Genomic DNA, 23,776 nt, shown 5'->3' with positions numbered 1-23,776 from the left:
CAACCGATTGTGAAACCTTTAAACCTGCATACCTTGTCTTTATAAAGTGATGAGTATGCAAAATCTGGAAATATTTTCTATTTTTTTAATATTTAGATATGACTACCATTTATTTCCTATTTAGATATATTGATATTCATATGAAAATATGCAGGTCATTAGCCTATTATAATTTCACTATTTACATTACTTTTAACTTGATGAGACATAAATAAAACTTTCATAGTACACAAGGTGGATATTTGATACACAGAACATAAATATTCGTGAGGAGCTTTTTTGTGGGTTACATGTAGAACCCATGTATTTTAATATTCACTATTTTAAATGAACAATGCATAAAGGGAATGCAATATTTGGCCTATTTTTAAACTAGTATAAACCCTAATCATACCATCTGTTTGCTTTTTAAAATGAATAACAGTTATTTTAGCCCTTTCACTTCAAGAGATCTAGTCTTTAATTTTTCAGTTGTCTGTTAGGTCAGTTTTGTTTACTAGATGAATGTTAATAAAACTATATGAGCCTGAAAGAATTATCAACTAAATTTAGTCTTTTCTTTCATCTGGATTGGGTTAATTTCACAAGTGCAAAAATAGTTCAGTCTACAGTAGTTCTAGGAAATGAAGAATTTGCCTTAATAAAATGTTCACTCAACTGAAACTCTGAGTAGTCAAAATTTCCAGACTGTAAACTTCTCAAGAAAAGGGCCTCATCTTCTCCATGTCATGTAAATTTTCCAAGGTGCTCAGCAGCACTCTGTACCCTGTGGAGTACTCAGTACCTTTTTGTTTGATGTTACTGATGTTTGATGTTGCTCCCTTAAAATCTACTATTAAAATGTAGCAAAACTGATACATTGTTCTTTCTGTTTTCTCATACTATAAAACATGTATATCAAAGTGATAATTGAAAAAAAACTTTTTTTTTTTTGGTTGTAGATGGACAAAGTACCTTTCTATTTATATGTGGTGCTGAGGATCAAACCCAGTGCCTCACATGCAACCCAAGCCCTTGAAAGTGACAATTTATATAAAGAAATATTTAACATCCTTCACATAAGAATGCTTTATTTTAACCTCTATTTATTTATGTGGTGCTGAGGATTAAACCCAGGGCATTGCCTGTGCTAGGCAAGTACTCTACCACTGAGCCACAACCCCAGCTGCCACCAAAGAATGGGGTTATATGGAAAAAAAAAGAGGATGCTTTGTATGAATGTCTTTCATCAGCATTAAACAAACTTAAATTGAACATTGTCATCAGCTTAGCTTTAATTCAGACCTGAATGACCAAACCTCCCCCCCCAAAAAAAAGGTGATTTTATCTTGAAGCGATTAACACAAAGCAATCTGTATCTCACAAATTAGTTGTTTAAATTTACTTTCTAGTGTGGGAGGAGATGAGTCACTGGACAATAATTACAACTATAGCAGTAATACTTTCAGGTTGAAACACTACTGCTTCACAAATGAAATGATTTTAGTAACTAAACTCAAACACAATTTGCTGGAGAGGACTTCTAAAATTTTTGAGATACAAAAGTATAATTGAATCTCTACACAACCTGTATATGGGCAGCTACCTTGCTTGGGCTTTGCTACAGAAGTGCTACAATCAGATGGATATAAGGAGAGGCAACTATGGGTGGGTTCAGAACTGCTCAGATAAACTACGTAGAACGCATAATAACTTACTATTAGAATAAATACAAAAAAGGCTTTAGAGGGAAAACTACTGTTGCTTTGAATAAAATAATAAATCTGCCTTTCCTTGAAAATCTATCTTCCTAGCTGACAACACCTTTATTTAAATGCTATTTTAAAATTAGAAGTTATAGTAACTTCAGCATTGCCTTGTGTCCTGTAGAGGTTGAAAGATACATTCAAAATGTGTTTGTGACTTAAATTTTATTTTACATGGTTAAAAATGGCATAAGCTATTATATGGTTTTCCTCTTACACACAGCTGCTGCTTCTAATATTAAATGGAGGTTATGTAGATTGAATTCTTCCTAAAGAACTCAAATTCTTTGATTCTGAGTTACTTTCAGTAGTTTAGAGATTTTGTTTCACAGAGATTTTGTTTCACACTGAAGCTTTTGCCCCTATTTTGAGAATACTTAGGGGACATAAAAAGAACAATGATATGTTATGTTCTAGGTTTCAACAATCCTATTACTTTCTAGAATTTAAAAGAATGGAAGAATATGGTCTAGCAGTAAACAAAAGTACCAGGCTTTATAATTTTATTTAAATCTTAAACCTCTTAAAATGTACTGTTAAAATTGCCGTAATTAAAATTACAGTTCTGGAGAGCTAGTTCTTAGAAACATTGTTTTAAAGACAGTAGTTACAGATTCAGGACTTGCTTTAATTGATTTTTAAATAAAATATATTTGAGTATCTATCAAAAAAAGTATTTAATTCAGCCCATAGTTGCTGATTAAAGACATTATAAGCCTTAGAGTTTCATTCATTCTTAGATGATTATACTTTTCTAATTTTTTTTATCATATTCCTTGAAAATAGGTGGCAAGGTATGGGAAAGAGAAGACTGTGTTGTGTACATTTTTAAAAAGAAATTTCCTTATTTTTTATAGACACAACATACCACCTTATATTTTACTGTTATAATGCAATAATGGCAAAAAGCAATAGAACTTCAGGTCAAACAACTCTTGCTACTAATGTAAACTCATTCTCAGAAAACCATTCTCACATGGACAGTGGTTAGAAAAAAGTACATGAATGTGCTACAAAAATAGAGCCACAAGACTTCTCACAAGTAAAAGAAATCCTCTGTAAAAAGTCCACAGTTGACCAAGGTCCAGCCTCCTTAACAGTGAGCAACAGGGAATATGCTGCCAAGTCACCATCTTCAGTTCTGAGAGTGAGTTTACATGCTTCCCCAATGGCACAAAGTCTCATGACAATCCAATGAATCAACAGACACTTGGAAATATTAATAAACAATTTTTTATGAACTACTACAACAAAGAACTTCAGCAAGAAGGAAAATGAAGTTTATGATCTTTGAGTAAACATTTTTATCGTAACAGTCTCTGCGACCAGATATTGAAAGAGAAAAAAAAATCAAGCTTATAAAACACCATTTCTCTGTTATCAACTGGAATACACTAAAAATAGGATAATGGAAATACATGTTCTTAAAGCATTTCCACAGGAAATGTCCATAATTATGACATTCTAAATCATTTAGCAATTGTATATGCTACATTAACTAAAACAAAGGTATTCCTTATTGCACATTTTAAAATTGGAAGGATTCTCTAGCTTAAGTGGGGGATATTTAGGGGGAAAATACTTTGGCTCAAAATGTATACTGCGCCAAGGCAGCTTCATTCTAAAAACATAAACCATTTAAAATAAACTTTTATATTTTGAAGCCAATAATCCTTTAACTTGATGAATAGTTCATAGTCCATTTTCTGACTAAGTGTCAGAGGTTAATTTTATGGGCCCTGTTTTAAGGCCTGTGAACAGTCGTCACTACTCTGAGAATAAGGTGTAGGTGGAGGTTCATCTTTAAAGCCTGAAGGCATTAAGTATTTTGCAGCTGGTGGTGGCCCATAGTCTTGGGGACCATGAGTTGGAGGTGGTAATGGGGCACCAGGAATGAAGTACTCTCTTGGGCCAAATGAGCCTAAAGGTCTAAATGGTGCTGGTGCGGGTCCTGGAAAAAAATCACGAGGGTCAAAAGGCAAATCCCGTTTTCCAGGTGGAACACCTGGTCGATATTCTCTGAAGCCTATTGGTGGACGCATACCAGGACCTGGAAAATAAAAAGGACGTTATGTAAATACCCAGAAATTTCTGAACTAGGGTGATTTCAAGTATGTTAATATAGTCTTTAATTTCTCTCAAGCCTAGAACATCAACTGGTGAACATCCTGACTTGCCAGATGAGGCAAACTGAGATGGAACAAGTTTAGGTTATAGCCGTTGACCAACCAGCCATGAAGCAACATATTAAGGATTTAAACATGGCTCTACCTAGCTCCAGGCTTGTCTTTTTTCTTTCCCTACTATATAATTGCAGAATTATTTCTATCTCACAAGAGCTCCATTTATATTTGGAAGTACTATATTACCATGACAAGATGATAGATTATGAAATAAGAATTTTACTACATCAAAGAAATTTTGATAAAAGGAAATCCCACTATTTATTACCGTATCCATTAAAAGTTCAGCATGGACTTTACACATTCCATCAGAATTAAGGTGCATGCCCTCCTGGAAAAGGCCTTCCACAGCCACCTAATTAAATCAGCAACATTTATTAGGTCACTGTTAAATCCTCCTCTTTAACACTTCCCTCTGACTTTTCTCAAGGTAAGGAGGGTTTGACTTTTCCTTTTCTATATTCTATAACCTACTGCTTATGCTTCCATTATGGGTGATTACAAACTTTATGTTATAGGATTTTCATATCTGTGACAAAATTTTAAGTTATGGCATGTGTCTCATCCACCTTTCCATCTATTGCAGTGAATATCAACAGATTTTCAACAAACATCTGCAGAAGTAATATTTCTGGCTTTTCTGTAGATAGCCCCTTATCCTTGTCTATGAGAGATAGCTATTGCCTATCTCAGTATAAGATTATGTAGTGTCCCATATGTCCCAGAAAAGTGGAGGAAAAGTTAAAATGTACTCAGCTTTTTCCTTTCATTGTTAAGACCTGAGATAGCAACCAACTGTTTTAGCAAGCAATAGAAATGAAAGATGAATGTGATTTATAAGTCAATCACTACTGTTCAGATCATCATACCAAATGGTGGAGGAATTGGCCGAGGCTCAAAAGGCCCACCAAGCTGAAGTGTCGGTCCATACCAAATGGGAGGTGGTGGAGGCCATCCCATCGGGGGTCCCATAGGGGGGCCCATGAAGGGTATCCCTGAGAAAGGAGGGGGCCCTTTCATAGCCATATGAACCTGCAATTTAAGATTTGAAAGCAGTTAAAAGTTTTAAAATTCCTATGTATTAAGACAAAGTACCAACACCGATAAAAGCTAAAAGCCAAAACAGGCACCTATCCAGAGAACACCATCAGTGCAACAAAACTCTACCCACCCCTCCTGTGTATTCCCACTGACAGTTTACAGAAGTTGGAAAGATGCCACAAGAGGGAGCAGTTTGTTACTGATTATATCTGCACAGGAAAGGGAAAGGCAAGAGGACTGGCAGAGGTTATTAACAGAGGTGATTTCTGACCAGTATGTCATGCTGTATTCACTACAATCTATTTCAAAGGGAGTCCCCCCTCCCCATCACTTCCCTTTCATCACAATAGCTCATTATTTCCATATTAAGAGTGAACAGAATAAAATGAAAAATCCATTCTCTACCCATGTAATAATAGCTACTATTCAGAGTATCTTCAGTAAGTCTTTCATATATTATTCAACCTCTGAGATCTTTAAGTAGACTGTCTTGTTTTAAATAAGAGGGAACAAAAGCAAATGGAATATCATATTTTGTTGAAGGCCACACTGCATATTAAAGGAACTCAATGCAGGTTTGCCTCCAAGCCATGCTTTTCCCACCTCTACTTCTCTCTAACAATGGGTCTTTGCTCTCTTTTAAATCTTCTACTACAAAGGGGTTTGGGGTCTTATCTAAGCTGTCCTTAGATATCTCCAGAGATGTATATTCCTGGAATATATATACACTGGAACTTGAGAAGTATTTTCCATCACAGTGCTATATACACAAATTAGGAAGACAAGGCTTCAATATTTACTTTCATTTACTGTACACCATTTGAGATATTGATTTATCATTTCCTATGAGTAGTGGGTTTGAAACTAAACAATTAAAAATTTTTATTATAGAGCTGCAGAAGACCTACCAGATATAATAGCAACACAGTTACAAGAGAATACACTTATGTGAACAAATGAGACCATTTCTTGGGACTGACTAAAGAGGTCATTTCAGATGATCATTGATTCACTGAAACAGTATTTCACTTTCAGAAAATTCTGATACCAATCTAATTCAAATCACTCAAAATAGGGTTTGCACAAAGAGGAATTCTTAAATAACATTCTTCCAAACAAAAATAAAAATGATGAATTATATAATTTATAATGAATTTACTTTGCCTTAGAACATTCAACACAAAACACCATATAAAGTTAGAGTGATAGCTTTTCACATTCTGTAGTTCATTATAGTTGTGCACACTTAAGCAACATTCCCAAGTTAAGGAGAAAAGTAAGCACAATATTGCATGCAGTTTAAAGCAAATAAGATCAGTGTCATGCTCTGAATATCCTTCCCAGAAATGCACAGAATAAAACCCAATTCAGTTCTCAACCTCTAAGTACTTACTCCAACTGGATGCTCAGTCAAAGAAGTAATGGTGGAGACTGAGGGGTTCTCAGGTTCTTGGGGAACAGTTTGCTTTTTAAAAAACAAATGGGATAGTACAAATAGAACACAAAGAAGGATAAAGGAAAGAGCAAGTGCTGTAGCAAAGCTACATGTTCCTGCATGACCACATGATTCACAGTAACTACAGAACTTACCTTGCCCTCATTCGTCACCTTAGCTGGAGAAGAACTTCTGGAGCTGCTGTTCATGTGAGCTGGACCACATCCTGGGTCTGTTAGACATCAAAGAATGGATTCAGACTTATTCTCACATGAAAAGAATAAAAATCCTCCATCCACAATTACAGATTCTTTGAAATTACTTGGTCCCTTTACCAGAGGCAACGGGTTTCCCAGATGCCTCAGAAGACCAGTATGAGGTAAAGGTCCATCCATTGACCCTTGGGAAAGAAAGATCAGAGCCCTTGTATGTATTTTTCAGAAGAAATAAACCACTGGTGGACAGGTCAGGGTTCAACAATAACTAGAAAGCAACATGAAAAATGGGTTGCCCAGGGGTTGGGGTCATAGCTCAGTTGTAGAGTGTTTGCCTAGCATGTGTGAGGCACTGGGTTTGATTCTCAGCACACATTTTAAAAATAAATAAAGATATCATGTCCATCTACAATTAAAAATATTTTAAAAAAATGGGTTGCCCAATACGTAAATCACAATTTATGAAGAGATTTAAGTAAAATAAAGAACTGCCTTGGGTTGATAGAACAGCAGATTAATAAGTACTGGTCCTAAACTTTAAGCTATAGACTTGAAGTATGTGTAGGCTGGCTTTTCTTTAGTCTGTATAACCTGACTTCCAATCGTACCAAGACTACAGTCCTATTTAGAATTGGAAATAAGACTCGGTATTTAATGTTGGAAATATGTATGCTACATAAAGTTTAAGGCTACTTTTATAATATTTGGGAAAGGAACACCATAGAGATTTAATTTAAAGATAAAGGTTTACACTTCACAGTGTAAAATTTAAAAGAAAAAAACAATACAAAGACCTCCAGGAAAAAAAAAAAATGTTTTCTATTTTAGAACAGATTTTACAGAAAACATTCACTAAGATAAAGTAAGAAATTATCTTCTATATATTGTATAGGTCCAAATTCTATGTTTTCATTAGAATATTCAAAAGGGGAAAAAAAAAACAAAACCTTGAAGCAGTTTACTATAAAGCAACATGTGAATGCTCACGAAATCCATTTCTAGGCATATCTTTTTGATTAAGAGTAGCAGAAGGAGGTCTCCCAGCTGGCTCTGCTGTCAGTGGAGGGGAACATTCTCCACCACTCACGGGGGATGGACCAAAAGAGCCATTATGGCTCAGTGGACCTAAAGACAACAATGCCGTGTTACTACTTTAAGGCAGCCTTCTCCCTGACACCAACCCTCACTTCCCGCTTTAGCAAGTCATTCAGATTATTTCATAACCATTACAGACAGAAATAAAAAGTAATTAACATACATTCTGCACCAAGAAATAAAATAGCTCCTTTTACAAAGTGCCCCCTACCTCTCCGAGGAGGATTTTGTAAATTTGGTCTTCCCGGCATAGGTTTTACAATCACGGGTTCATCTTGCCGCACTGCCATCTTTTGGGTCATTTCCAATAATCTTGAATATTGAGAAAGAATGGCTGAATTATGAAACAGCAATCTATTCCTTCATAGATAATATCTAGCATAACCTTAAAACACTATAAAACATATAGTAAGATACCAAAATCACATACTTCTGTCTCAAATTAGCAGCTTCCCTTTTCTCTTCAGCTATAGCTCTTTCTGCAGAACGAGCTTTGAGCTATTAAAGAGAAAATATTCAAATTCAGTTGTGGTAGGCTATGCACAAAATAAAGAAAAGGGGGAAAAATCTTACCCAATTATCATGAGTTTTCTTCTCATGCATAGCAATCTGAAAAAGACAACACATTAAAAAAATATGTTTTTAGGGACTCATTATAATAGCCTATAATTGTCTGTATTAGATATCAAAGAATTCTGCAACTACAGGACAGTATTAATTACTACCTGGTTTTTAAATGAGCGCTCGGTTTTCTGTAGTTCTTCTTTCATCTCTTCAATTCTCTGCCTAAGAATTACAACAATTGAATAACATTTGAAACATTCTGACCATTTCCCCTTTATTCCATCAGCTATACTTTTAAAGACTTTATTATACATAAGAAAAACATTTCTATAGTTATATGAATCCAGTGTGATCAAAACTAATACTACAGGCCAGGTGCAATGCCACATGCCAGTAATCCCAATGATTGGGAAGCTGAGACAGGAGGATCACAAGTTCGAGGTCAGTCTCAGCAATTAAGTGGGAACCTATGCAACTGAGACCCTGTCTCAAAGTAAAAAAAAATGGTCTAAGGATGTAGCTTAGTAGTAAAGCACCAAAAATAAATAAATAAATAGATAGATAGATAGATAAATAAATAAATACCTAATACTAATAACTTCTTTATCATTTAATTGCTAGAGATTCTGAATGATAAATTATAATTTCCTTAACTGTTCATCAGTGTGTTCTCAAGTAATTCTGCTAGAAATATCTTCCTCCTTAAAACTCTTTTTCTTTTTTTCAAATTATATCCATAGAAGATTTCCAAGGTCTATCAAATGCCACACTTTTGTGGGTCTTGATACATCACACAGCAAACTGATTTCTTAAAGAATTACTACAACATACAAAACCCCCAGAACTGTTTGCATTGACCAAGTTCCCTATGGTCTTGCCCATTGGGTATAAGTAAATTTTTGTTAACATTTTTCATTTGTAAAGTTGAAATTTATTTTTTCTCCTGTGTGAATTGAATGTATTCATATCCTCTTGTTATTTATACTTCCATGCTATTTTCTTCTATCTACATAATGTAAAAAAAGATTTAAAAAGAAAGCTAACACTAGTTCATTAGACATTGACACCCTCCTTTAGAAACTGAACTCACTTGTAATTTTTAACTTCCTGTACAGCGGAAACCACCTTTTCATCTGTAGCTGACAGCTGCTGCTCTTTTTCTAGTCTCTCATATTCTTCTTGGCTCAGTTTCCTAAAATAAAGCCAGTTATCAAATCAAAAGTTTCTCTCTGTGAATATCACTTCCCACAATTCTATAAAATGCTTAGGCACATAAAATAGAAATTCAAACCTGCAATTTCGTAAATCAAACTCTGGCAAATCACTTACATTTTCTAACTTCTCCTCTTAATTCTCCACTTACCAGTAAATAAAATAAATGTGAAAACAACATGTGCCCCAAGGGCAAGTCTCCTGTGTGTAAGATAATAAAAACTCACTTTACTTCAATGGGGAAGATCAGGACTGATCAACCTAACATAATTAAATATATTAGGATAAAGCAGGGGATAATTCTTTTCTCGTTTCTGCCATGGGTAGGACACTAAGTATATCTTTGTCATGGAGGAACTCTTTTCTCAATCCAAGACTGGTACCATAATAAAGATATAGTCAATCAAAGAAGAAATCTTCTAGAATATGTCTTTTAGCTATGCAATTAACCACAGAACATTTTTCACACTTTAGATATCTATTTCAAAAGAATTGCAATTAAGCAAAAAGACAAATCTGAGTTTTGATAATGTCTGTCAACCAGAAAAAGAAGCCAAACTGACCCATGATCAGAGTACTATCTACTGACAAGTTTTAACTCTGATCATGAAACTCAAGATGTTCATCTACTGAGACAAAGGTATCCACATTTAATGATTTAAAAAATACTATTTTCTGCTATCCTTGTACTACTTTAGCCATAGTTCCAATTCAAATGATAATTAACTTGAAACTTAATTTTCCATAAATCAAAAGAACTATAGTAAAAAAGGATTATTGATACCAAATAGAAAAAGGGGATTATATATTCTTATATAGCTTCTCGTTTAATTCTTCAGCAAGTATTTTATGAGTGGCTATAATATACTAGTTACCTTGTAAGATGCTAAAGAATAAAAGAGCTCACTGTTTCAGGTATAAATGACGCCTAAAGGAATATAATAATTTTCCCCACTGGCTTAAGAAGGAATATGGAGAAAACTGAATCTTGAAGGGCAGAGAGAATTTTGTTTCCAATTACCAAAGAGTTAGTCTGAGAGCACTAAGAACAATCAAAACATCTTTATAAGAATATAAAATTGTGTTTGAAAGGATCCAAGCTAAAAAGGCAGTGAAGATATATGTATGTGGCCAAGATCCATTAGAAAAAGGAATCTCAGAATTACAAGTAAGGCTGGCACTTTAAGGTACTTTTCTCCTAGGTTTACCCACATATTGAAGATAACACAAAGATATAATGAGTCTGAACTAAGCCTTCATCAAATTCCTGGGCTTAGAGGAAAAAAGAAGTGTTTGGGGCTACAAATAAAGGGACCCTTAATAAAAGCCCTAGCCTTTGAGTTTAGATTAGAAAGTACTGCACACTTAAGTGATGAACAGGCAAAAAATCCAAAAGGAACAATACTGAAACATTGAAAAGACAAGTCATTTTTGAATTATCTTAATTGCTGACTAGGTTTAAAGTGACAATCTTACTCAAGTAACCTCAACACTTTTCTATAAGAAGATAACTTCATCTTAGTCCTCAAATTTCATCTATAATTATCACAACAATGTTAGCCAATCAAAACTGACCAGGCACTCCATAAGACAAAATTATGTGAGGAAAAAATCCCACAGAAAAGGAAACCACCTAATAGGGTTATCCGAACATGTTTTAAAATCACTGTGCTTTATATAGTCAAAAAAGTAAAGTCAAGATTATGAATTTCAGGTCTGGGAATATAGTTTAGTTGGTAGAGTGCTGCCTTGCATGCACAAGGCTGTGAGTTCAAACCCCAGCACCACAAAAGAAGAAAAAAAAAGATTATGAATTTTGTCAAAGGATTAGAAACTATAAAACCAAGAAATAGTTGGGTGTGGTGACCTACCTACAGTCGAAGATACTCAGGAGGCAGAGGCAGACTGATGAAATTAAAGATAGCTTGGAAAGCAGTAAGACACTAGTCCCTTATGAGAAAGAGCAAGGAGTCTGGGGAGGTAGCTCAATAGTAGAGCACATGGCTCAAGGTCCTGGGTTTGAGTTGTAGTACTGAAATAGGACTGGGGTTGTGGCTCAGTGGTGAAGCACGTGCCCCACATGTGTGGGGCACTGGGATCAGTCCTCAACACAACATAAAATAAATAAAATATTGTGTCGGGCTGGGGATGTGGCTCAAGCAGTAAGGCGCTCGTCTGGCATGCGTGCAGCCCGGGTTCAATCCTCAGCACCACATACAAACAAAGATGTTGTGTCCGCCAAAAACTAAAAAATAAATATTAAAATTCTCTCTTTCTCTCTCTCTTAAAAAAATCCTATAAAAAATAAAATATTACGTCCATCTACAACTAAAATAATATTTTAAACCCTGAACTTTTTAAAATCCTAAACTCAATGAATGACTTTAGCAACAGATTTGGGAAGTAAAATAAATCCTACCACTTGTAAGACACGTCAGAAGAAAATATCCAGAAGAAGTAAATCCAGAATGTAGGAGGCAGGGGAAATCAAATTCTAATATGCATTATTAAAATCAGAAGAGAGAATGAGGTAAAATCAACATTTAGAAAAAGACTCGACAATTCAAGAAATGTTTAATGGTCCCAAGCAACATAACTGCAAGAGGAAAAAGTGGGTGGGGTGGGGAAAACTACACCTAGGCACTTCCCAATACAACTGTTAAAAAAAACAGAGAAATGACTACAGGGACTAGGGGAGGGATAAGACCAAACAACAATGATAATGGACTCCTTAAAGAAAAAAATTAAAACAGATGGTAATTAATTGGATATTTTTAAATTGCTAAAACTAAGTAACAGTCAAAATTCAGTAGCCAAAAGAAAGATCCTTTAAAAATGGAAACTGGTTTTAACTCTAATCATGAAGTTCATGTCAACCTAATACAGATTATAAAGGTAGCAATATTTAGTGGATAAAATACTATTCTCTGTTTATCCTTGTACTACTTTGATACACTAATCAAATCTATCATTAAAGGACAATGTTCAAATAGAATGAAAATAATTTCAAATAAGAAACCAACAGTGTAGAATGCAGAACTACAGAAACTTTAAATATGTGTATAAATTGAATGAATGTCTTGTAGAGTTCACAGTATATGAAGTACTAACATACGATGCCACAACAGTTATCTGATTCAGCAGCTACTTAAAGCCCATAAAAAAAGTAATAAACCTATTAATCTATGTCAGGTTTTTATTAAATCCAGAATATACACCATGGCCTTTAAATTATGAGAAGATGAATAAAATTATAATTATAATTATATAATTATAATTCCATTATAATTTATGATTACATCAAGCTTATACAGGGGATGGGGAAACTAATTTAAAATATTTAAACTATTAAAAAGATACAAGGAAGAAAAAAAGAACAGGTCATCAAATAGAAAGCAAATTCTTCATAAACCACAGGCACATATTGACATGGACAGACTTATATTTTAGAAAGTCCACTCAAGCGGCTATAGAGAAAATTACTAAGAATTTGAAATAAATTATATAAAAATATAAATGATGGAGAATGAAGACAGATGACCTAGGTTAGAAACAGAAAAGATGACACAGGCATGAACTAACATAGTACCTGGGGATGAGTAAAAAGAGTACAAACCACAGATGATGACTGAATGAATTTTGGAGGAGTTGAGGAAAATAGTGCTACAATTTAAATGCATTACAAAGAAAATTAATTGCCATTTAGGTCATTCATATTACTAGTAGGGACAGAGAAAACAAGTGTTCTTTTGAAAAAAAGTGATAAAATGAGAAATGTTTCTTTGAAACAGGCCAGGCATTTAGAACTGGCCTGAACAATAATTTGAGATTCTAAAAAGGTCGCTTGGAGATCACAGAATTTTAGAAAAGTTAATGGAAAGGTTTCAATATTTAATGCATTAATTAGGCAACAGAAGTCAAAATACCTAAAAATAGTTAGGTCTATAAGAAGGTCTGTCTTTGCTTTAACAAGATATATATGCTGAACAGTAAAATCAGGTGCAAACAAATAAAATATGACACACAAAAAACTATTTTTAGAGAATTCAAGTATTTTTGTGGATTAAAAACTTCAAATGAACTTTCAAAAAATAACTAGCTCCACACTGAGAAGATTAATATATAAATATATACTACAAACAAGTACTTCTGTAATCATAACTCCTAAAGTCCTTGCCACAGTTCAATTTTTAGTGTGAACATCTGAGATATTCAAGTCCAAAACTTGTACCATCAATAAGTAAATATTATTCATTTTTGAAGTTTTTATTCTACTAAAACATGTCATTCCAAATCACTCAGTATTTTTAAAGGTCCAGAGTTAGAGATACAAGTTCAATACATTAGAATTACATAACTGATCACAATGAAAGGTAATTAAAATAAATAGTGGGATCATAGAAAGGGTATAGATCTTTGAGAGGTATTTCCACATCAGTGACTGTTAATACCAGTTTACCACTTCTTGCCTTCATATGAATTTGACAATTGATTACGATGTCCTCACAGCCTTAGTTTATGGTTCCAACTACCTCAGGACTCTTAAGACTGATGATGGAAAGAAAAATGCAACTTATAGGAAACAAAACACAAAGAAAAAAAGACAAATCTCTACTAGATAAAATTATCTGTAAGTTCACACAGTGATAACAATAACAATGAAAATCTTACTTTTTTAGTGCCATCTCATTTTGCTGGTAGAGTTCATTTAAAATCTCCACTTTCTGCCTAAGAGTTTTGTATTCCTCTTCCAGTCCAACTTTAGAAGACCATAGTGAATTGCAGTCACTTTCTAATTTCTTTATTTGGTCTGTAAAGGATAAAACAGCTTATCTCTATATGTGTACAAGGACTTAAGAACTTGTTTGAGGGAGTAGTGCCAAGAAAAGTAAGAAGCATGAAAGCAAGAAGCCATTCTTTATCTTTCCAATAAAATTTTAAGTCTTTCCAACATGGCAATTTCTTCTCAAGAAGAACCCACCTTCTAGATTACATTTTGTGGACATCGAGGCTCTTAGCTTAAGTTGTAAAAGTTTTAGATCCTCTTCAACTACTGATATTGCAGATTGTGTCTAAAAATTGCAGAAAAGAGAGGTATTCTTAAAAGTGAGGCACAGGAAGAATTCACAGGCACTATGGGACTCTTACAAAGAACTATACCCGAGAGACATCCATCATCTGCTTAATTTGATCTTTGATCTTCTCGTTCCGATCACCTAAAAAACAAAAGACTTTAGCTTTTTCTTTCCTTACTTTTAACTCTATATTCTCCTAACTTCCTCAAACTAAAGAATGATTGTGTTCAAACACTGGAAGAAAAAAACCAAATAATTAAACGGATTAGACTAATGACTTTTAAGAGAATTGCAAGCTTAGATTAAAAAAAAAAAAGAGAGAGAGAGAGAGGTGAATTTCAGACTGGGGTTGTGGCTCAGTGGTAGTGTGCTCACCTAGCATGTGTGAGGCACTGAGTTTGATCCTCAGCATAAAAATAAATAAAAGTACGGTGTCTCTCTTAAAAATAAAAGGTGAATTTCTAGTTTGCACAACTAAAATGTTATCTATGCTATTCTTGTAAGATAAAAGCTTTTCTTCTCTCTCAGATCTATCTTCACCTGGGCAAGTAAGTGTCTTGTTTAGAAAGATTCTATCCTCTATTTTCTCCCTGAATCTACTACCAGGTGTGGTTTGAAATACTTGCTATGTAAGCAATATCCAACTTGGGAGAAAACATCTGGAAATATTTTCCTCATCAGTAAACACTGTTACACTCCCTCTCTAGCTTTCTGATAGTCTCTAGCCTCTGTTCTCACAGCCTTAGTTTATGGTTCCAACTGCCTCCAGACTCTTAAGACTGACTGTGGACCTTAAAACCACAGAGCCATAGAGATGATGAGTAGCAAAATCAAGTATCATCTGCATAAGTTAAGAAATAAATTTCTCTTACTGTACAATGTTCAATACTTAGAGGTATAGGATGTGACTATTGTAGCTGCAGTGTACTTACTAGTTTTCAATGGGATAGAAAAAGTCAGTGTTCTTCACATGCCTATTGCTACATTATAGCCCAGCAACCCACCTCTGCCAATGCAACAGACATATCTATAGATCCAGTGATATGTGTCTACAACCCTGAAGCTTAAGAAGAAATTCAGCCAGCTGTAAAGTGGCATCTGTATACTTAATTAAAGACAGGAAAGCAAAAAAGGATTCAACCTCCCTGAGACTGATCTTACCTGCTAACTCTCCATTGGTTAATTCATCTGACTCATCTCGACTTTGATCCTCAGATTCAGATTCACATTGTAACCGATTCAACTGTGTGATGTAATTAGTTAAAGCCTAGAAAAGAAGCAAAAGGTTGGAAGACTCTCGATTTTAATTCAGAAGATTTCAGGAGAATTCATGAGATGAAACATGTATTTGGAGTATAAACTTACATTAATAGTATCATCTTTATGACTAAGCGTTACTTGTAAATCTTTCTGGGACTTCTCAAATGATTTCATTTGTTCACTGAGCTCAGCGTGTGATATACTCCAGTCTTTGACTTCCTGCTGCAACTGAAAAGTCAAAACACATGAATTCCTATGGGTTAGGGAGGGGTTTCTGCACTGGGTACATCAGGACTACAAGACTTAGACAAAGAAATAGAGAGCCATACTCCTCGGTGGCCTGCCTCAATTGAGGGGCTTGAGACCTTGGTTAAGGAAGAGGGCAGAGTGGCCCCAACTCTCACAGCTGCAGTAAGAACATCAGAGCTATCAGGAAGTTGACCCTGTTTATTGCATTCCCCAGAAAATTGCTGCCAATTCAAATAATTTACCTCCAGCAGGAATGGCTGGGCACATATGACTGTCTCCTAAATTTAGATTCCTTATCATGTAATCTTCCCTTGGCCGGTGAATCAGTAACTACTCAAAAGAGGATCATAAAATACTTAATTTTCTGGTTTAAAAAGTTTTTTTGAGGCTATGTAAGTTAATAACTGATTGACATTTGATAAGAAAAGCAATAATCCAAAAATCCAAAACAGATGGAGAACATATATATGCATTCAATTTGGGGAGCATTGTTTAAACTTTGCATATCTAGAAAAGGTCCTACATGAATATTCCTTACCTCAGAAACAGCTCCAAGAAAGTTACAAGATAATGATATTCACTTCTCTAGTTTACATTATGTATGATATCAAATTTTCTTTACCTGCTCTTTCTCCTTCTTAAGCATGGTATTTTCTTTCTGAAGCTGACAGCATTCCAACTTCACCTTCTCTTCACGAAGCTTAGCTTCATTAAGGATAATTTGAAGCTAATGAAAAACACTACAGTTAGTGAATTAATTCCAAAGAAGAAACAAAGTTATACTTTCCCAAACCAGACATCATATAGTTCTCATTTTTTGCAAATTTTAGCACACCTCAAATTTTTGGTCTGCAACAAAACTAAGATGTAGTATTAATATCCGTTAGCAAGAGTTGGCAGCTTTACCTCTGAAAGTTCAGAAGTATTTACTGAAATGACATCTTTAAGCTTCTCTATAGATTTCTTATTTTCCATTATCTGCCAGGTGAAAACAGAACACAAAATATGCATTAGGATTTCAGTAGAAATACTGATATATATATATATATATATATATATATATATATATATATATATATATATATATATATGTGTGTGTGTGTGTGTGTGTGTGTGTGTGTGTGTGTACACATACATATATATACTAAAAAAGATAAACACAACAAAATTTTTGTCAAGCCATCCCATTACATTTCAGGTAAATGCAGGGGATCCAGCTTTGGACTAAGCAAAAAGTCAAGAACTGAAAGAGATGAGGGAAAATAAAGTCATAAATATTTCATGGCATCCACAACCTTACTGTTTATGAGATAACCAGAAAAAAGGTCAAAGTATAGAAAATCATAATGCAATAAGTAAATAAAATGTTTTAAAGCATAGAAAATTAACTAATTAATTACTGTTTCAAGTAAACCAGTTCAAATTAGTAATTTTTTTCTAGTGATAGAGAAAAAAATTTCCCAAGATCATTTTTAAAATTTTCTTATCTGAAGTAAAAAATGATAAAATTTAAGGAAGAATAGACTAATCTCACATACAGAAGAATTCCAAAAAATTTATAAAGATACTCGCTCCTTAAGGACATAACTCTGCAATCTTTGTTTGCAATGCCTGGGATTGAATCCTGGGCCTCATGCATGCTAGGCAAGTGCTCTACCATGAGCTGCATCCTGAGCTTGTAACTCTTCATACTTTAACTGTGGGCTGTGCATGGTAACTTCCAAAGAATACAATATGACAAGGATTGGAAAGAATTTTTACAGTGGAGAAATCTGATAAATACTACCTCAGCTAGGTGATCAAGCTTACTTGGGGGTAGGATATTTCAGAACACACTCTCTACTATCTTTTGCAACTTTTATGTAATTACAGAAACTTATAGAAATTCAAAATGAAATATGTAAGTAAAATTTTTTTAAGTACAGAAAATTGATTAATTCATTACTCTTTCAAGTAAAAAGTAAACAAATACTGTTCAACTGGACAATAGTTTTTTAGTTGTTCTGCATGTTTCCAAGGGCAGAGCAAAGCAATATGAAAATTATCCAAGGTTGAGAATAAAAATATTTCCTAGGCCCATAAAAATAATTTGTTGTATCAGTACTTAAAAGTTCCACAAAATGGGCAGAAGTGGGTTCAATTTCCTTGACTCCTAATCTTACTTTAGTTAACAGCTGGACTAAGTTCAACTTAACCAATTTTACAAAATATTTCAAAAGCCAAATTGCAGTAACACTTAGCAGCAAAACTCTTACCAAGTCCTGATTCTTAGCTTTCTGTTCTCTCTCAGATTCTAACATAACATGAAGACTTTTAGCTCTCTCATCCAGAAGTTCTTTAGCTTTTTCAAGAAGCTTCATTTTATCCTGGAAAAAAAAGGTGTCAAGATTACTCACTCATTACATTTACTTTTGAGTTTAGAATGTAATTCCCCCCAAAGAAGGGATTTTTACCTTATATTTAGTTACTTCATCAGAAAGAATCATATTTTGTTTCATGGTCTCTTGGACCTGTCTCTTTGATTCATTCACCTATGTAAATAAAGCATTCAGAATTAAGATACACAAATTATAGTGCTACTATACAAGTTACTTCCAGACAAGTGACCCTTTCCAGAAGAAAGCAGTACTTAATACATATGACTGCTTAGAATTTGAATGATTTGTAAGAAATAATGAAACAAAAATTTTAAAATACGATTTTTAAATTAAAACAGGTAGAAATGATACAAGCTAGAAACAAGGGAGAAAGAAACAAAAAAATAATTATACCTTCTGTTCATAATTTGGCAATTTCTGCATTAGTTCTTCATTTTCTTTCATGAAATTGTTCACCTTTTTGGAAATTTGCTGTTCATTGACTAAAAGGGGGAAATACACAAGATTACTACAATCACTAAATGAAATTCAATTACTCAATCTACTAAAAGCAAAGACATGTTATATGGTACTATGAGGAAATACTTCTTAGCATAACTATTATGCTTTTAAAAAGCAATCTATGCTTATTAGCAATAACTGTATAAAATTATTAAAATTTAAGAAAAATATAAGAACAATGATATTTTGCTGGGCGCAGTGGTGCACACCTGTAATCCCAGTGGCTCAGGAGGCTGAACTAGAAGGATCCCAAGTTCAAAGCCAGCCTCAGCAAGAGCGAGACACTAAGCAACTAAGTGAGACTTGGTCTCTAAATATAGGGGGTTGGGGATGTGGCTCAGTAGAGTGCCCCAGAGTTCAATCCCAGGTACCCCTCCCATCCAAAATGATATTTCAATTTAAGCTTATTTGACAGATGGGAAATACAGTAAAGTGTTGTAGCTTGATATTCCTCCCTTTTCAAAACACTTTCTTTTCAGAAAATGGAATCATTTAATTCTTTGCAAAGAAAAACAGAAATGAAAACATACTGATTCACATTAATATTCTTTAAATTGTCTACTCAATTACTTAATGCATGATTAAATCATTAGCATACAAATACTCTTCAAATGTAATACATCTGCATTACAATAATATTCAAAGTTAATCTGCCCCAAATTAAAACATCATCATCTCCTTATCCACAATTTGTTCCTCCTCTTTATCTCCTATCTCAGAGTTGGAACCATCATCATCTACTCTATTATCCATTAAAAGTCACTGTATCTACTTCTAACATACATAAAACACACATCAAACACCAATACAAAGGGTTATTACAAGTTTAGGAAACCTAAAAATTTACCTTGATATACTCTATCTTTTACCTAGAAGAGAGAAAAAAGATTAAATTTGATGTCAAACATCTGCTCAATAGAAACAGCATTCCTAAAACAACAGTCAGAATCATAACCAAGTGAGAATTTAATAACATTCTGGTTCAGGATAATAATTTATAGGATTAAAAATAAGTAAAGGTTAACAAGCCTTTTAAATTTAATTGGTAGTGATATTTTTATGCCTCTGACATAAAAACACTAAGATATGTGCCTTATTTCACAGTAAAGATGTGTGTGTGTGTGTGTGTGTGTGTGTGTGCGTGTACTCAAAATCATTTACTTGACAATTCTAAATAACCAGGATAAAGTCTAGAAACAATGACTATTCAAAAGTAATCTGAGGAAACAATATTAAAGGCATAATCTTTGTACAAAGATATGCCACTTTCACTCACCAGAAAACATCTTAGAACTCCAATTTAAATTTGGCTATTGGCTGAATTTAGAAACTAAGAGGCTACATCATCTTATTTCTGCAAACTACTAAATATATAGCAAGAAATCTGAAAGGGAAGACTGCTAGAAGAAAATGCATAAGCAACAAGAGAAATGACAATTAACATATTCTGGAAAGGACAAAACAATCATTTCCAAAAGACAGCAATAAACTGCCTGATAATAAAACCTAAGCAGAATTTTTTTTTAAAACATCACTAAATTTCTTTGTAACTTAGCATATTACTTGTCCTTTCAAATGTTATAAATGGTGATGGGATACTCAGATGTGTCCATGGATCATCCATGGGATCTTCGTAATAGGAAATTACATTCAGAAAACTCCAACACGGAAAGTAATGAACATTTCTTTAATGTCATAGCCTTGCTAACCTTTTGCTCAAAATGACAACAGAGGAAAATGGGAAGTAGCATAAAAGCAGTCATCTAAGGTAGTGACTAAAGTTCCAAAGTCAAATGCTGAAACTGAGGAGCAACAAGCTAGGAACCAGATCCCACATAACCTAGTGAAAAGAGAAACAGGTACCGGGGTTCTTGAAATGAAAGAAACAAGAGAGAGAAATATAAAATGTTTTCATGTTTTTCCCTTCTCTTTATCCTTCTATTTCCTTTTTCCTTTTAGCTGAGAAAAAGTTCAATGAGATTAGAAAATTCCTCACAGGAATCCAGGCAAATGATTCTTCTATTTAAGAAGGGAATACTTTTTAAGAGATTTTACACTCAATTGTACAAGGAGAGGAAACTTATCTTAACACTGATATGTCTGAAATAATTAAGAAATCAGAAAAAGAACACTCAGATTTGAAAAGATTTGTATCCAATGCTTTTGGCCTCTTTAACTGTTAGGCTTTTCATATGCAAAGTCCATTTACCTAAAATAATTTTCTTCCAATTATGTTAAATAACTATGAAACAGAATGACCTACAGTACAAACATAAGTATGTATACACACACACACACACACACACACACACACACACACACACACTTATACATATATGTACACACATACACAGAGATAGACTAATTCTGCTCAAGAAAAAAAAAAACTTAATGAACAAAACATTTAATGGATTTTTGGACAACACATAATCTATACTTCCAAATGAAAAGGTATTTTCTGAATATATGATCAAATCATAAAATCTGGGAAAAATTTATATAAAAGACTGGAAAAATTATCTCATCTCCTTTTTCTCATTTTACTGTATTTCTTTGCAGCATTTCCCCCTGTTTATATGTGTTTATATTAACATACAGTTCATCAACATTTAAATCTTAGTTTCTGCTTTTTTTCCCCCACTTCACATTTAATTGTGAGCATTTTCTGTACCTCAAAGCTTTGAAATAAATAAATCTGCCTACTATTCCATTAATGGAACATAAAATAACCCCTAAATGAATTATGTTGTGCTAAGTCTTCAATCTAATACACTGTTCCATTGAAAAACATTACCAAAATCTTCAAAGCATAGTTATTTCTTTAAGATAGATTACTAGACATATATGCTACATAAAAGAATATTTATCTAACCTACCCCATCTTTTATGCCACTTTTAAGACTTCTGATACATATGAAACTACTGGTCAGGATGGCTGTAAGAATTACCAGTTCTACCAACTGCACCCACACTAAATTATTTTATAAGGTTAGTTTGACTTAAACCACTAATTTGTGTTTTAGCAACTGAAAAAGAAAAAAAGGGGGGGGCAGTGACTATATAAAATAATCCTTCTGCTTATGTGCTAAGGTATAAGTAAGTTAATTTACTCACAATAAGAGCAGTTCTCCAAAAGAAAATGACAAAGGATACAATCCCAAAGAAAACAGTGAAAACTACAGGCTTCCATGGTAGTCCATAAAAATCAGGCCCAGGTTGAGTATCATCAGGCAATGTAGTAAACAGCTGAAACAGACAAATTAGAAGAAATGGGAAACCTTAAATTTATAACAGTCACAGAGAATCATGGCAATTCTAAACCAACCTCCTCATCAGAAATCCACCTCCTCAATATTTTCCAATAGCTTCTTCAAGAGAGAGGATACTGGCAGTCTCATATTTTTTGTTTGCTTGCAGTGTTTTCAAGTATAATGAATCTAAATACTTTTTAAAAAATATTTATTTATGTATCTTTAGTTTTAGGGTGGACACATTGTTTTGTTTTTACATGGTGCTGAGGCTCGAATCCAGTGCCTCATGTATGCTAGGCAAAGCACTCAACCACTGAACCACAATCCCAGCCCGAATCTAAATACTTTAAATTGAGCATACATTTCCAGTTTGTAACAGGCCCTATATCATCACATTGTCTAACACCTGGCTAGAATCCCTCTGGATCATTCTTTTGTCTTAGATAACCTGGTTTTTATAATTTAAAAAATTCATTTAAGAGAAAAACTTAAATATATGAAAGAATTAATTAATTTTATGGCAACAAATAAAAACAATGATGATATATGTATAAGATTTTAAATCTTACTTCCATTCCACTCTTATATAAACAGATAAGTGACATGTAATTTCAGACAACTCTTGAAAACTGGCTTAGATAAACTTCTCTGAATTTAACATCCTTCTATAAAATTCAAAGCCTAATTTTAAATGGTTGCTCAAAGGCAGTGAAGTAAACACCTGCCTACTCTTCCCTGTTTTCACTGCCCTCTACACGTAATAGGAGATAACTGTCATTTGGGCCCAATTCCCCAGCAGTCTCCATAGGGAAAAGACCTGTAGTAACGTTAGCTGTTTGGATTGTTGGCTGCATTTCGGAACATACCCCGAGGTTGTCACCTCTATTCCATTTAAAAAAAAGTGCAAGTGGGGAAAGCTCAAGTCCACTCTCACCAGCCTCGCTTAACAATACAGTCATGTCCTGCCTGCCTTGGGCCTGACACACTCCATTTCTCCATCGCCGCGACAGTCAGTGCACCCACTCCGCCAGAACTCAGCCACCCGCCTGCCAGAGCTGGGGTCCCTCCCTGGGAATGGGACAGTCATCTCCAGTAGCTTGGCTATGAGGGCTGCGGAGAGCACCGGCAGGGGTCCCAGGAGCTCCGGGTCCCCAGGGGAAGCACAGTGGCAGGTACTGAGTCCATGGTGTAGGGACAGCTGAGCGGAAGCGACGCTTCCCTGCAGAACAGCACAGGACCCTCTCTTTCACCGTTTCCTACTTTGGTAGGACCCAGCACAGGGGGCGGGTACTGGGAGTGAACTTTGCCTTCCTCCACTGCAGGCGCTTTCCGCTGAACGCACGTAAAACGGGTCATCAGATGAAGCCCCTGGGCAGACTGCAGTGAGCAGATGAAGGATGCCAAGGGGCGGGCCGTGAGCAGAAAGAACCAACTGCGGAGCCCTGCGGGGGGACAGCGCAAGGAGAGCTGAGCGGAAGAGTCCAAATGAAAGGACTCCAGAAGGAAAGAGGCTCACCTGTCCCCGGAACTGGGAGAGGACCAGCGATTTAGATTTAGTTCCCTGGAGGAAGC

General features: G+C 34.6%; 1 pseudogene; it reads right to left on the bottom strand.

The window, feature by feature from the left end:
- Positions 1-3,013: 3,013 nt before the first annotated feature.
- Positions 3,014-23,389, bottom strand: LOC144255820 (transport and Golgi organization protein 1 homolog; annotated as a pseudogene).
- Positions 23,390-23,776: the final 387 nt, after the last annotated feature.

The sequence above is a fragment of the Urocitellus parryii genome, chromosome 7, assembly GCF_045843805.1.
Source record: "Urocitellus parryii isolate mUroPar1 chromosome 7, mUroPar1.hap1, whole genome shotgun sequence".
Classification (NCBI taxonomy): domain Eukaryota; kingdom Metazoa; phylum Chordata; class Mammalia; order Rodentia; family Sciuridae; genus Urocitellus; species Urocitellus parryii.
The sequence above is the reverse complement of the archived record's forward strand: the minus strand, read 5'-3'. Positions and strand labels throughout refer to the sequence as shown.